Source organism: Lactuca virosa, chromosome 1 (assembly GCF_052849685.1).
Source record: "Lactuca virosa cultivar CGN04683 chromosome 1, Lactuca_virosa_CGN04683_v6, whole genome shotgun sequence".
NCBI lineage: Eukaryota > Viridiplantae > Streptophyta > Magnoliopsida > Asterales > Asteraceae > Lactuca > Lactuca virosa.
Genome location: NC_136426.1, coordinates 167528 through 180709, shown reverse-complemented (window position 1 = coordinate 180709; position 13182 = coordinate 167528). Strand labels below are relative to the sequence as shown.

The window sequence follows — 13182 nt, the reverse complement described above, 5'->3', positions numbered from 1 at the left end:
GGTGCGAGAACAAGATATTGAGAAAACCGCATTCAGAACAAGGTACGGACACTATGAGTTCTTGGTTATGTCGTTTGGACTAACCAATACTCCAGCAGCATTCATGGATTTGATGAACATGGTTTGTAAACCGTTCCTCGATAAATCTGTAATAGTGTTCATAGATGACATTCTGGTTTACTCAAAGAGCCAGCAGGAGCATGGCAAGCACCTGCGAGAAGTGTTAGAAGTTCTGAAGAAGGAGAAGTTATACGCAAAGTTCTCCAAATGTGATTTTTGGATTCGAGAAGTTCAATTCTTGGGTCACGTGGTTAACCAAGAAGGGATCATGGTTGACCCAACAAAGATTGAAGCTGTGATGAAGTGGGAACGACCAAAAAGTCCTACAGAGATCCGAAGCTTTTTGGGATTAGCCGGATATTACCGAAGGTTTATCCAAGGCTTTTCTTCGATAGCTGCTCCATTGACAACTTTGACCCATAAAGGAGCTACTTATACTTGGAGTGAGAAGCACGAAGAAGCATTCGAGAAGTTAAAGAAGAAGTTGTGTGAAGCACCGATTCTTTCTCTGCCCGATGGAGTCGAAGACTTCGCAGTTTATAGCAATGCATCTGGAATTGGGTTAGGTTGTGTTCTGACCCAAAGGGATAAGGTGATAGCATATGCATCGAAGCAATTGAAAGAACACGAAAAGAACTACCCCACTCATGATCTGGAGTTGGCAGCGGTAGTATTTGCACTAAAGATATGGAGGCATTATCTTTACGGCACGAAGTGCAAGCTTTTCACCGATCATAAGAGTCTTCAGTATCTCTTTGATCAAAAAGAGTTGAATATGAGGCAACGACGCTGGCTAGAGTTGCTTAAGGATTACAATTGCGAGATACTTTACCACCCTGGTAAAGCAAATGTCGTAGCCGATGCTTTAAGCCGAAAAGTGAGCCTTGAAAGGAGAAGGCCAAGAGCATTAAGAATTGAAGTTGTCTCAACGATCGTGGAAAGTATTAAGAGAGCTCAAGAAGAAGCTTTAGAGAAAATGACCGAAAAGAAGAGCGTTTGGGCAGAACGCTGGTGTTCGGTACGAACAATCAAGGGTTAAAGGTATTCCAAGATAGGATTTGGGTACCTAAGACGGGAGGAATAAGAGATCTTCTGATGGAGGAAGCGCACAAGACCATGTACTCGATTCATCCCGGTAGCACTAAAATGTATAGGGACCTAAAGCCCTACTACTGGTGGTCGACGATGAAGCTCGATGTTGCGAAGTATGTGGCCGAGTGTGTGACATGTGCAAGAGTTAAGGCACAACATCAGAAACCATATGGGAGTTTAGAACCTTTACCTGTACCCATGGGTAAATAGGAAGACATCACCATGGATTTTGTGACTAAACTGCCCAGAACGAAGAGCGGTCACGACATGATTTGGGTGGTCGTGGATCGTTTCACGAAGAGTGCACACTTCATAGCAGCCAACGAGAAGTGGTATATGGATAAGCTTCCAAATGCTTATGTAAAGGAAGTGGTAAGACTTCACGGTGTTCCTCTAACGATTGTATCAGATCGTGATAGTCGTTTCACGTCAAGGTTTTGGAGAAGTCTACAAGAGGAATTGGGTACGAAATTGTGTTTAAGTACAGCTTACCATCCGCAGACTGATGGTCAGAGTGAAAGAACAATACAAAAACTTGAAGATATGCTGAGATCATGTACCCTGGAATTCCAAGGTAACTGGGATGAGCACTTACCTCTGGTAGAGTTTTCCTACAATAACAGTTTCCACTCGAGCATCAAGATGGCACCCTATCAAGCTTTGTACGCACAGAAGTGTCGTACGCCGTCTTGTTGGCTTGAGGCCGGAGAGAAGCAGTTTATGGGCCCCGAGATAGTCCATGAGACTGCTGAGAAGCTGAAAGTGATCAGGGAAAGGATGTTAGCAGCTCAGGATCGTCAGAAGAGTTATGCTGACAAGAAAAGATGACCAATGACTTTTGAAGTTGGAGAGTTCGTTTTGCTTAAAGTCTCACTGTGGAAAGGACTTATAAGATTCGGTAAACAAGGAAAGTTGAGTCCAAAGTTTATTGGACCGTTCAAAGTTCTTCAGAAGATTGGGAACCAAGCTTACAAGCTTGAATTGCCAGAAGAAGTAGATTGTATTCATAACACATTCCATGTGTGTTATTTGAGGAAGTTCACGGGAGAAGTTCCCGACATAATTCCAATTTCAAAGTTAAGGATGGATGAGAATAAGAGGCTAATCGAAGAGCCCGAGGCAATTGTTGACCGTAAGACGAAGAAGTTACGACGCAAAGATGGTTGACTTAGTGCTAGTCCGTTGGAAACATTCGAATGGGCCAAATCTCACCTGGGAAACGGAGAGCGACATGATGAGTTGCTATCTGCATCTGTTTGCTGATTCATGATTCCGGGACGGAATCATCCTAAGGGGGAGAGAATTGTAACGCCCGTGTTTCTGGGCTAAGCATTAGTAGATGATGTAATAGTCTAAGTCAACCATTGTAACTCATTTTAAGGTAATAAAGATAAATTATTTGAGTATTATGTGAATTATGTGCATTTATGTGCTTATTACTTATTTATAAATGTATAATAAATAAAGGATAAAAATAAACGTCAAAGTTGAAGTGTGAGATAAGCCCTATATCTTTACATAAAGTTTTAGTGGTCGAAACAAGGATTCCGGGGATATAAAGAACGCCGAAATCCTAGTTATAACGAAGAAGTTATGACCCGTCGAAGTTTCGCGACGGAACCGGCACGGCACCGGGAAGCGTAAATAGTGAATTTACGATAGAAGACTTTTTGGCCTTAGTAATCTAAACGAAATTCGTGTAATATGTTAAATCAAGAACATCCATAAAAAGAACGCCCAAATCTGACTTCGTATGAGGAAGTTATGAATTTTCTAAGATTCGGCATAGCAGTGCACGACCCGAAACTCGAATTTTTAGTTCGAGCGGTTTTTGGCCTACGCGACCTAAATGAGAGTTGAAGATCTCATTAATAGGAACTCAACGGTAAAAAGACAGACGAAAACGGAGTCCGTATGTAGAAGTTATGAATTTTACGTAGTCATTTAACAGTATAATCTTCTCATACCGTTAATTTTAAAATCGGTCGAGAATTAGCCGACGGAGTCAAAAGGAAAGTTGTAGATCTTATTTTTACCTACACGTGGATCTAAAGAACGTCGAAAACGGAGCTCGAATGCGAAAGTTACGAATTTTTGAAAATCGGCTGATTTCCACCCTATGTGCGATGCCCACGTGTCAGCACCAGGCTGTGCATGGTTGTAGCCAGCTGGCTCACGACGTGAGCACCCTTTCTCATGACGTGAATCGGCCCAGACAGCCTATAAATAGAGGCGTAAATCACTCCCGAAACACACACCTTTCATACCCTTTCTCTCCCATTACCCCTAAAACCTCTCTTCCATTCCCTAGTACTTCCTAAGTGCTAGAAGCGAGTCCCGGAGAGCCCGAAGGCTCCAAGAAAAAGAGTTTTTCGGTTTGAAACTCTGCCCGCGCGGAGCCCGGTTGTCAAGCAAACTTCTCGGTTTCGTCAAAGAAGATTATTTTTAGAAGCGAGGTGCTGTCAGGATCAGTCTGTATCAGGTGAGTGTATAGTCACTTTCATCTTACATATAGATATGAAGTATTTTATGTGCTATGTGTATAGGTAAATGTTAGCTATTTACTTGAGATGTTGCTGAATGAAAGATCTATGCTTCTTTCTTTCAGATCTGAAACTTTTACCTTCAGATCTACACTTTATCTTTCAGATCTAAGACTTTTCTTTTAGATCTGAGACTTTTTCTTTCAGATCTACACTTTCTCACCTCAGATCTAAGCTTTTTTCTTCAGATCTAAACTGTGTAATTTGAGATCTATGTTAGATGAAAGATCTGAACTTCTTTCCTTCGGATCTGAACTTTTTCTTCAGATCTAGACTGTATATATATTTTATGTTTTAAAAGTCAAGCTGGATGAAAGATGTAAACATTATTTTTCAGCTCTAGACTGTATAAATATTTTATGCTTTGAAAGTATGTTGGATGAAAGATGTAAGCTTTGCTTTACAGATCTGGACCATGTATGTATTTTATATCTACAAATATGTTGGGTAGAACAATGGGTAGATGAAATAGATGATGTGCGTTAAAATGATGAGAGGCCTCGATTTTACGATGTTTAAGATGATCCAGTCGTCTAGCGGAGTATAGATGACGACCACAGACTTTTCTAGGCAGTCCAGTGGAACGCTAGCAGGCTCGCAACCTGTAGGTGTTTTTGAAGATGTACTCCATCCCCCCCCCCCCCATGGTTGCCTTACGGACACATGTGGCAGAGGAATATCCTTAGCAGTAGTGTCCATCCCGATGAAATTCCTTAGGATATGTCCCTTATAATAGATGCTTTAGGGACGTAAAGTGAGGATAACGGGAACGGGTAATCGGGTTAGTAATTTGATAAAAATAAATAATGGACTTATTATTGTGGGTTGAAAACCCTATATGCTCACCAGGCTCCCCAGCCTGACCCACTCAGTTTTCTTGTATTACAGGTAGTGGAAAAAGCATAGTTGGATGATTTGACGAGAGATTATGGACTTAAGACCAGATTGTGTTTTGTGGCCTAAGATGTTTATTTCTTTTTGGTTTATGCTTATGGTCTGTATCGATGATTGACATCCCGAGTTTTTGTAATGTAATGAAAATACAATTCTTTCAGAAATACTTTGACAAAATTTATATCATATTTTGTTTTGGGAACAAATTCCGCAATACTTTTCTTAAGAAGTTACTCTGATTTTTATTAAAAAACATAAACAAAATCGGTCTTTTCTGGCCGTAAAAATGGGGATGTCACAACGAGTCTGTTACTCGAAGGATTATCTAAGATTTGTTGCATATGATTGTATTCATGAGGTAGGTGACTGTCATTATAGGGAGTTCTTCAGCAGCTGATGGCAGGGTGAGGTCAGGAACCTTGGAAATCCTAGGGATTGCTTCAGTGGGTTTGGTTGCGCACGGTAACGAGTGTTGGTATATCGATTTGAGAAGGTGACTTAGAGGATTTGGGAGGATTCTTGAGGAAAGTATGGATAGGTGTGGAAGGTAGTATTGGGCCCGTACTACTGAAAGCACAAGATTCATACTCGAATCGGTGAGAGTCTTGGAAAATCTAGGAAGTCTGTGGGATGAGGATTCTGTTGGATATAGTGTCTAAGTCCATAACTATATTTGGTATGTATTTGACCCAACCCGGCATGGTCCATTTGGGTTGCACTTCACCCGAACAATTTATGGATAATCGTTTGAGAATAGTATAAGTTATGATTTATAAATATATTATAAGTCCTAATATATTAATATAAAATCATATTATTTAATTAGTATTGATCTATAATTAATCTAGAATTAATTTAGAGATCAAAAGTATGACTAATTAAATATGGGCTCTTGTATTTATATAGTGTGGGCTAATGCTTATTTGGAATGGGCTAGGCTTGCATGGAAAGTCCATGGATACTCCATGGAGCTTTAACCCATGGATCTCATGGAAATGAAAAGACATGGGTATTAGGGTTTACATAGGTGTAACCCTAATCCAACACATTATATAAAGGATGCTTTGGTTCTTGAAATCACACTAGTTGTGGTGAGTAAAGTAAGAGGGGCGATTTCAAGAAAGGTGATTACTATTCTCTCAAAATTCCAAGTTTGTGGTGATTTGTGATTTCCATATGAGGCATCCACACTATTGGTGCTAGGCTCTAAAACTCCAAGCAATCAACTACAACTACAAAGTAAGTAATTCTACTAGCTTTATTTGATTCAAGTTCCCAATGTCATGCTAGATAGGATAAGAACCTTGGAAAAATAATTATTTGCATGTATCTTAGTCAAACATAGATCCAAGGTTTCTAGGGTTGCATGTACACCATAGGAGTGTTAGAATGCTCAAAACCCATCAGTGGTATCAGAGCATATGATTTCTTTACTTGATACTTGATGCAAATAGTTTAAAATCGAATTTTTTTTGTTCACTGCCGTATGAACTCGTCGAGTCCATGGGGGGACTCGACGAGTCCATGAAGAAATGCATGCTACTCGTCGAGTCTGTTCATGCACTCGACGAGTAGAGGCTGCAGTGTCCAATTTTTCGAGTTTTGCTGCTGGAAATGGACTAGAAACATTACCCTAAACTGTTTTGGTGTTATAAAACCTGTTTTAGATGGTGTAATGTTTATGCTAATCCATTTACAATGGCTATAATAAAAAATTACAAGTGTTATGAGTAATTTTATGATTCTTGAAATGTTCATATTCATGTTCTTGAACTTATGAAGATTAGATGATCATAGGAATTGTTTGTAACCTACTTGGTAGTTTAATTCATGGTCATTATGTGTTTTAATGGAGTCCATAACTTGTCCTCAAGTTATGGAAAACCAAAGGTCACACTTTCTTAAAAACCATTAAAAGAACACAAGAGTTAGAAAAATGAAAAGTCTTCATTTTAATACTCAATTAAATTCATAAGTTATAAGAAATGAAAAGTTTTGAAAGTTTACAAAACTTGCCCTCAAGTTTTGGAACAAGTAAAGTCATGATTAAAACTTTAGTTCTAACCCTTAGAATTTTAAAAGTTAAAATTCAACGCTTATACTTTATAATATTATAAGTTAATAATATATATATGTATAAGATCAAGTCGTCTTACCGCTAGTACGCCTCATTCACGAAGCCGGTCTATAAGGGGGGTATAAGGTTGTTGCCTATAAAATGGCAACTTAATGGGTGTCCACTCTCACCCACCGCTTCCTTGATCGGTGGAGGGTCGTTAGCCGAACGGGTAGGACAAGGACTTATAAATTCTCATTAAAAGTATAATGATAATACTAAAGTAACTAAACTTTATTGAATTCCCAATCTTAGTTATTTTAGGAAAATGTGAATAAGGTGCTAATCCATGAAATTACACTTTACACTTTGTTTAAGTCGTTAGTGGAGCGTGTGTGATTAACCGGCACACTAACTTGAACTTAACAAGGTAGGTAAAGGGTGACTTAATGTTTATTATAGGTCGGTGGAGTTCGTGTGGTTAACCGGCACATCGATTGAGTAATAAACATTGAGTGTACCAAGTGATTTGCATGGTTACTTCACACCTCGTTTTGTGATCCTCGGTATCCCAGTCACAAAACTTGGAGGGCACACTCGAGATTGAAACATGCCTTTGAAAAGTTCATTGAATCTCAAAAGAATCTAGGAATTTCTAAGAACCAATTAAAAACCTAATATTTATATTTCGTTTTTCATGGTGGAAATTGGTGAATCGTCATTCACCTACCTTTCAAATATGTTATAGCTTGGATTACGGCATACCTCTTCTAAGTTATAATATATTGTGATTGGATCCTAGCCTTAATATTACATTTGGGTGTTTTATTAAGGACTCTCTTAATATCTAAACTAATCTTGTTCTCTTCTTTCAAGATGTCTTCAAACAATGCTGCTTCTGGCTCAAACCATACTAGCTCCTTCTCTCTCATAAATCTTTGTGGGAGAGTCATCTTTGATGGGTCCAACTTTACAGATTGGATCAGAAACATCAGGATGGTCACTCGGTATGAGAACAAAAAATATGTTCTCGACAAGGAGCTAAAGGTACCTGAGCCAACTCCTACGCCTGAAGAGCTTGCTGAATATGAGGTACATGAAAGAGATGCTACAAAAGTGGCATGCATCATGATGGCCACCATGACAGCCGAGCTCCAAAAGTCCTATGAGGACTATTATCCTTTTGAGATGCACCAGGACTTGATGGACCGCTACCATCAAAGTGCTCGTCAAGAGCGATATGAAATAATCTCCTCCATGATAACAACCCGAATGAAGGATGGTGAACCCATCACGGGCCACATGAAGAAAATGCAAAGGTATGTGGACCGTTTACTGAAGCTGAATGTGAACTTCCCTGAGGAGTTAGCAATAGACATCATTTTGCACTCCTTGTCATCGTGTTATGATCAATTCCGCATGACATATCACATGAACAAGGAAGAAGTCACCCTCAGCAAACTTCTAGGACTCTTGAAGACCGCCGAAAGTGGTCTAAAGGGTAAGTCGGTTGTTACTACTCCTACTCCTATTCCAATTGCGGCCAATGTCTTGGCAATCGGGCATGGCAAAGGGAAGAAGAGAAAGAACCCTTCTAAGGGTACCAAGGGTAAGACCCTTGAAGGCTCCTCTTCAAGCAAAACCAAGAAATGTTTTGTCACTCCTTCTGCTAACCCTAATGAGGCTGAATGCTTCTATTGCCATGAAAAGTCGCACTGGAAGCGAAACTGCCCAAAGCACCAGCAAGATTTCAAGGATGGGAAAGTAAACCCCAACCATGTAGGTATATACACTATATTTTCTAATAACTTACCTCATTCTATGTCTTGGGTCCTTGATACAAGTTGTGGTATTCACATATGTTGTGATTTGTAGGGACTAAAAAGAAGTGAGAATGTGGAGCAGGGAAAGATAAACTTGATCATGGGAAACAGGAAAGCTTCACCTGTCACCAAGATAGGAGTTTATTCCTTAGTGCTAAATAGTGGGTTTACATTAGATTTGAATAAATGTTATTATTAGCCAGAAATGGCAAGAAATGTTATTTCCTTTCATGCATTGTATAAACAAGGTTTTACCTTTTATTTTGATAATAATAATGGTAGTATTGATGCTTTCTTTAATAATGTTCTTTATTTTAAAGCATTACCTTGTGATGGCGTGTATGAAACTGTATCTGTTGTAGATAATATAGGAAATAATGTATTGTGTATTAACTCTTCCACTAGCTTAGATAAAGCATCCTTATGGCATTGTCGTCTTGGACATGTAAGCAAGAAACGCATAGGCCAACTCCAAAAGGATGGAGTCTTGGAGTCATTTGACCTAAAGTCAGATGATAGTTGTGAATCTTGTTTTCTTGGTAAAATGACAAAGTCACCTTTTACTGGCACTTGTGCTAGGGGTGAAGGTTTGTTGGACCTCATACACACGGATGTGTGTGGACCCTTCAGAACCGCCACAAGAGATGCTAATCGGTTCTATGTGACTTTTACTGATGATTTTAGTAGATATAGATATGTCTACCTAATCAAGCATAAGTCAGAAACCTTTGAGAAATTCAAAGAGTTTAAGCAAGAAGTGGAGAATCAGTTGGGCAGGAACATTAAGATGCTTCGATCCGATCATGGTGGTGAGTATCTTAGTACTGAGTTCCTTGACCATCTTAAGGAATGTGGGATTGTCTCACAATTGACACCTCCTAGGACACCACAGTTGAATGGTGTAGCTGAGAGGCGCAATCGGACCTTGTTGGACATGGTTCGTTCCATGATGAGTCGAGCTTCGCTACCAATCTCATTTTGGGGGTATGCCTTAGAGACTGCCACCCATATCCTTAATCTAGTCCCTACAAAGAAGGTTGCAAAAACACCTCACGAGTTGTGGACTGGAAAAGTTTCCAATCTAGACCACATCAAGATTTGGGGTTGCGAGGCTTTCGTGAGACGCGAGACTCACGATAAGCTCGAACCCCGAAGCGAAAGGTGTAATTTCATCGGCTACCCACAGAAATCCTTTGGTTACATCTTCTACAGACCCAGTGATAATGTGGTCTTTATAGCAAGAAGAGGATTCTTTCGAGAGAGAGAATTCATGAGCCAAGGAGACAGTGGGAGGCAAATTGACCTTGAGGAAATTCAAGAGTCAAGTGGTGAAGGAACCTCAAACCCTAGCCCTCAACCTGAGGAGGAAACTTCTGTTGAGCCGACTGAAGAATCTATACCTCTGAGGCGTTCCACCAGAGTTAGGAATGCACCTGAGTATTATTATGGTTTTCATATTACTGCAGAAGGTGAGACACTTATCAGTGATAACACACTGGTAAATCTAGATGAGCCTAACAGCTACACGGAAGCCATGGCAGGCCCTGAGGCTGCTAAATGGAAAGAGGCTATGGATAGCGAGATACAGTCAATGTATGACAATCAAGTTTGGAACTTGGTTGACAATGTACCTGATCGTAAGATAGTTGGGTGCAAATGGATCTTCAAGAAGAAGACCGACATGGATGGTAATGTACACACTTATAAGGCACGACTGGTTGCAAAGGGTTATTTTCAAACTCTGGGAGTTGATTATGATGAGACCTTTTCACCAGTGGCCAAGATTAAGTCTATTAGGGTTCTGTTAGCCATTGCTGCATTTCATGATTATGAAATATGGCAAATGGATGTCAAAACCGCTTTCCTTAATGGAAAGTTGGCTGAATATGTTTACATGGTTCAGCCAGAGGGTTTTGTCAGTATAGAGTACCCCAGTAGAGTGTGTAAGCTCGAGAAATCCATTTATGGATTAAAACAGGCACCTCACAGATGGAATCTTTGCTTTGATGAGAAAGTCAAAGAATTTGGCTTTTCAAGGAGTGAAGATGAATCTTGTGTCTATATCAAGGCTAGTGGGAGTATAGTCAGCTTTTTGGTACTGTATGTGGATGACATACTACTCATAGGAAATGACATCCCAACCCTGCAGGAAGTAAAGTCCTGGCTTGGGAAGTGTTTCACTATGAAGGACCTTGGAGAAGCTGCCTATATCCTAGGGATAAGGATTTTGAGAAACAGGATTAAAAGACTAATTGGACTTAGTCAAAGCACCTATGTGGACAAAGTGTTGAAAAGGTTCAACATGCATAACTCCAAGAAAGGAGAGTTACCCATCCAAAGTAACGCCAGATTGAGTAAGACACAAAGCCCTAGTACTGAGGCTGAGATAGCAGAAATGAGTCGAATACCTTATGCTTCACCTGTAGGATCGATCATGTATGCTATGACGTGTACTCGACCTGATGTAGCCTTTGCTTTGAGCATAATTAGCAGGTATCAGGGGAACCCTGGCAAGGCACACTGGACTACGGTAAAGAATATCCCAAGTACCTACGGAGGACTAAGGACTGGGTCCTTACCCTCGGTGGCAGTGAGGACTTGAGAGTTGTAGGGTACAGTGATGCTAGCTTCCAGACTGACAGGGATAATTTCCGCTCTCATTCGGACTGGGTCTTTACTCTAAACGGAGGGGCATTTACTTGGAAAAGTTCCAAGCAGGAGACAGTGGCTGATTCCACTTGTAAATCAGAGTATATAGCAGCAAGCGAGGCAGCAAAGGAGGCTATATGGCTAAAGAACTTCATCGGAGACCTTGGAGTTGTACCAGCTATAAAGGAGCCAATGGAGATTTTCTGTGACAGCAATAGTGCGGTTGCCTTAGTCAAGGAACCAAGAGATCATGGGAGATCCAGACACATTGACAGAAAATATCACTTCATCAGACATCGAATAGAAGAAGGAACCTCGTGGCAAAGAGGGTATCATCGGATGAGAACCCAGCAGATCCCCTCACGAAGGGACTGACTCGGGCTAAGCATCTCCAGCGTGCTCGGAGCATAGGGCTGAAGGATGATATTAGTTTTAGTAGTTAGATAATCTTGAAATTTGTAAAATGTAATTGACATTTGATGATAAATAAAAGCTGTTATTTATGAGTAAAGTGTTGCTATCTCTTGTCAATCGTTTACTATTATTTCTTTTTGCATGTTTTGACTTCCAGAATAATTATGTTATGGTTTATATCATATTATTCAAACTCTCCACATTCGGTCATATGTTGGAAGTAGATATGAATCAAGACTGTCATGGGTTGGCTTGTAGAGGTCTAAGATGTTAGACAAAGCGGGGCTACAACACTCATGAGTGCTCATAAGTTCTGAGTATTGGATTCAACCCACGCTCACTTGTATCACTTCATGGAATTTATCTCGAGTGATCATGAGACGGTAATATCATATAAGTCTTCAAACCTAGAGATATGATTTGTTGCCTATGAGTTGGTTATGCATTGATTGCACGAAAACGCATTGGTAACTCGATGTTATAAACCGTGCTTTTGTGTATAATTCAACAAGTAGTAGAGCAAACATATGAGTCGAAGTTTATCTGTTCCTTCTAGGATTAGAAGCGATATCTGGGCCCCTCGATGATTTTGTTTTGACCTATGTATCGGGCCCGGTCAGAACTAAATTGATGTGTTCAGTTAAGTTCTATGTCAAACAAATCGGAAATCGGGAAACAAATGCTGGACAATAAGCAAGACCATGTTCCATGTATTTGTCCGGCTGATATCTAGAACAGAGGATTATATGATCACTTATCTAAAATGGCGCTTCATAGTTCAACAGAGTTTAAAGAGCTACGATTGCTGATCGGTTCCTGAAGTCATACTTGCAACTATAGTTATTAGACTTATCCAAGTGGGAGACTGTTGGATATAGTGTCTAAGTCCATAACTATATTTGGTATGTACTTGACCCGACCCGGCATGGTCTATTTGGGTTGCACTTCACCCGAACAATTTATGGATAATCGTTTGAGAATAGTATAAGTTATGATTTATAAATATATTATAAGTCCTAATATATTAATATAAAATCATATTATTTAATTAGTATTGATCTATAATTAATCTAGAATTAATTTAGAGATCAAAAGTATGACTAATTAAATATGGGCTCTTGTATTTATATAGTGTGGGCTAATGCTTATTTGGAATGGGCTAGGCTTGCATGGAAAGTCCATGGATACTCCATGGAGCTTTAACCCATGGATCTCATGGAAATGAAAAGACATGGGTATTAGGGTTTACATAGGTGTAACCCTAATCCACCACACTATATAAATGAGGCTTTGGTTCTTGAAATCACACTAGTTGTGGTGAGTAAAGTAAGAGGGCCGATTTCAAGAAAGGTGATTACTATTCTCTCAAAATTCCAAGTTTGTGGTGATTTGTGATTTCCATATGAGGCATCCACACTATTGGTGCTAGGCTCTAAAACTCCAAGCAATCAACTACAACTACAAGGTAAGTAATTCTACTAGCTTTATTTGATTCAAGTTCCCCATGCCATGCTAGATAGGATAAGAACCTTGGAAAAATAATTATTTGCATGTATCTTAGTCAAACATATATCCAAGGTTTCTAGGGTTGCATGTACACCATATGAGTGTTAGAATGCTCAAAACCCATCAGATTCTTGGGTATGTTCTG

At 39.7% G+C, this 13182-nt stretch overlaps 1 protein-coding gene across 2 annotated transcripts in view; it reads left to right on the top strand.

Annotated features, from left to right (window-relative positions):
• The window catches only part of LOC145131522 (uncharacterized), a 36392-nt gene extending 27838 nt beyond the window's left edge, over positions 1 to 8554 (top strand). The window contains exon 2 of one of the 2 annotated variants that reach the window (XM_079066209.1): positions 8521 to 8554. The gene's annotated coding sequence lies outside the window, so the exon portion shown is untranslated. Of the gene's footprint in view, positions 1 to 4583; positions 4643 to 8520 lie in introns of those variants that run through there. The other variant, XM_079066204.1, reaches the window with a different exon arrangement.
• Positions 8555 to 13182: the final 4628 nt, after the last annotated feature.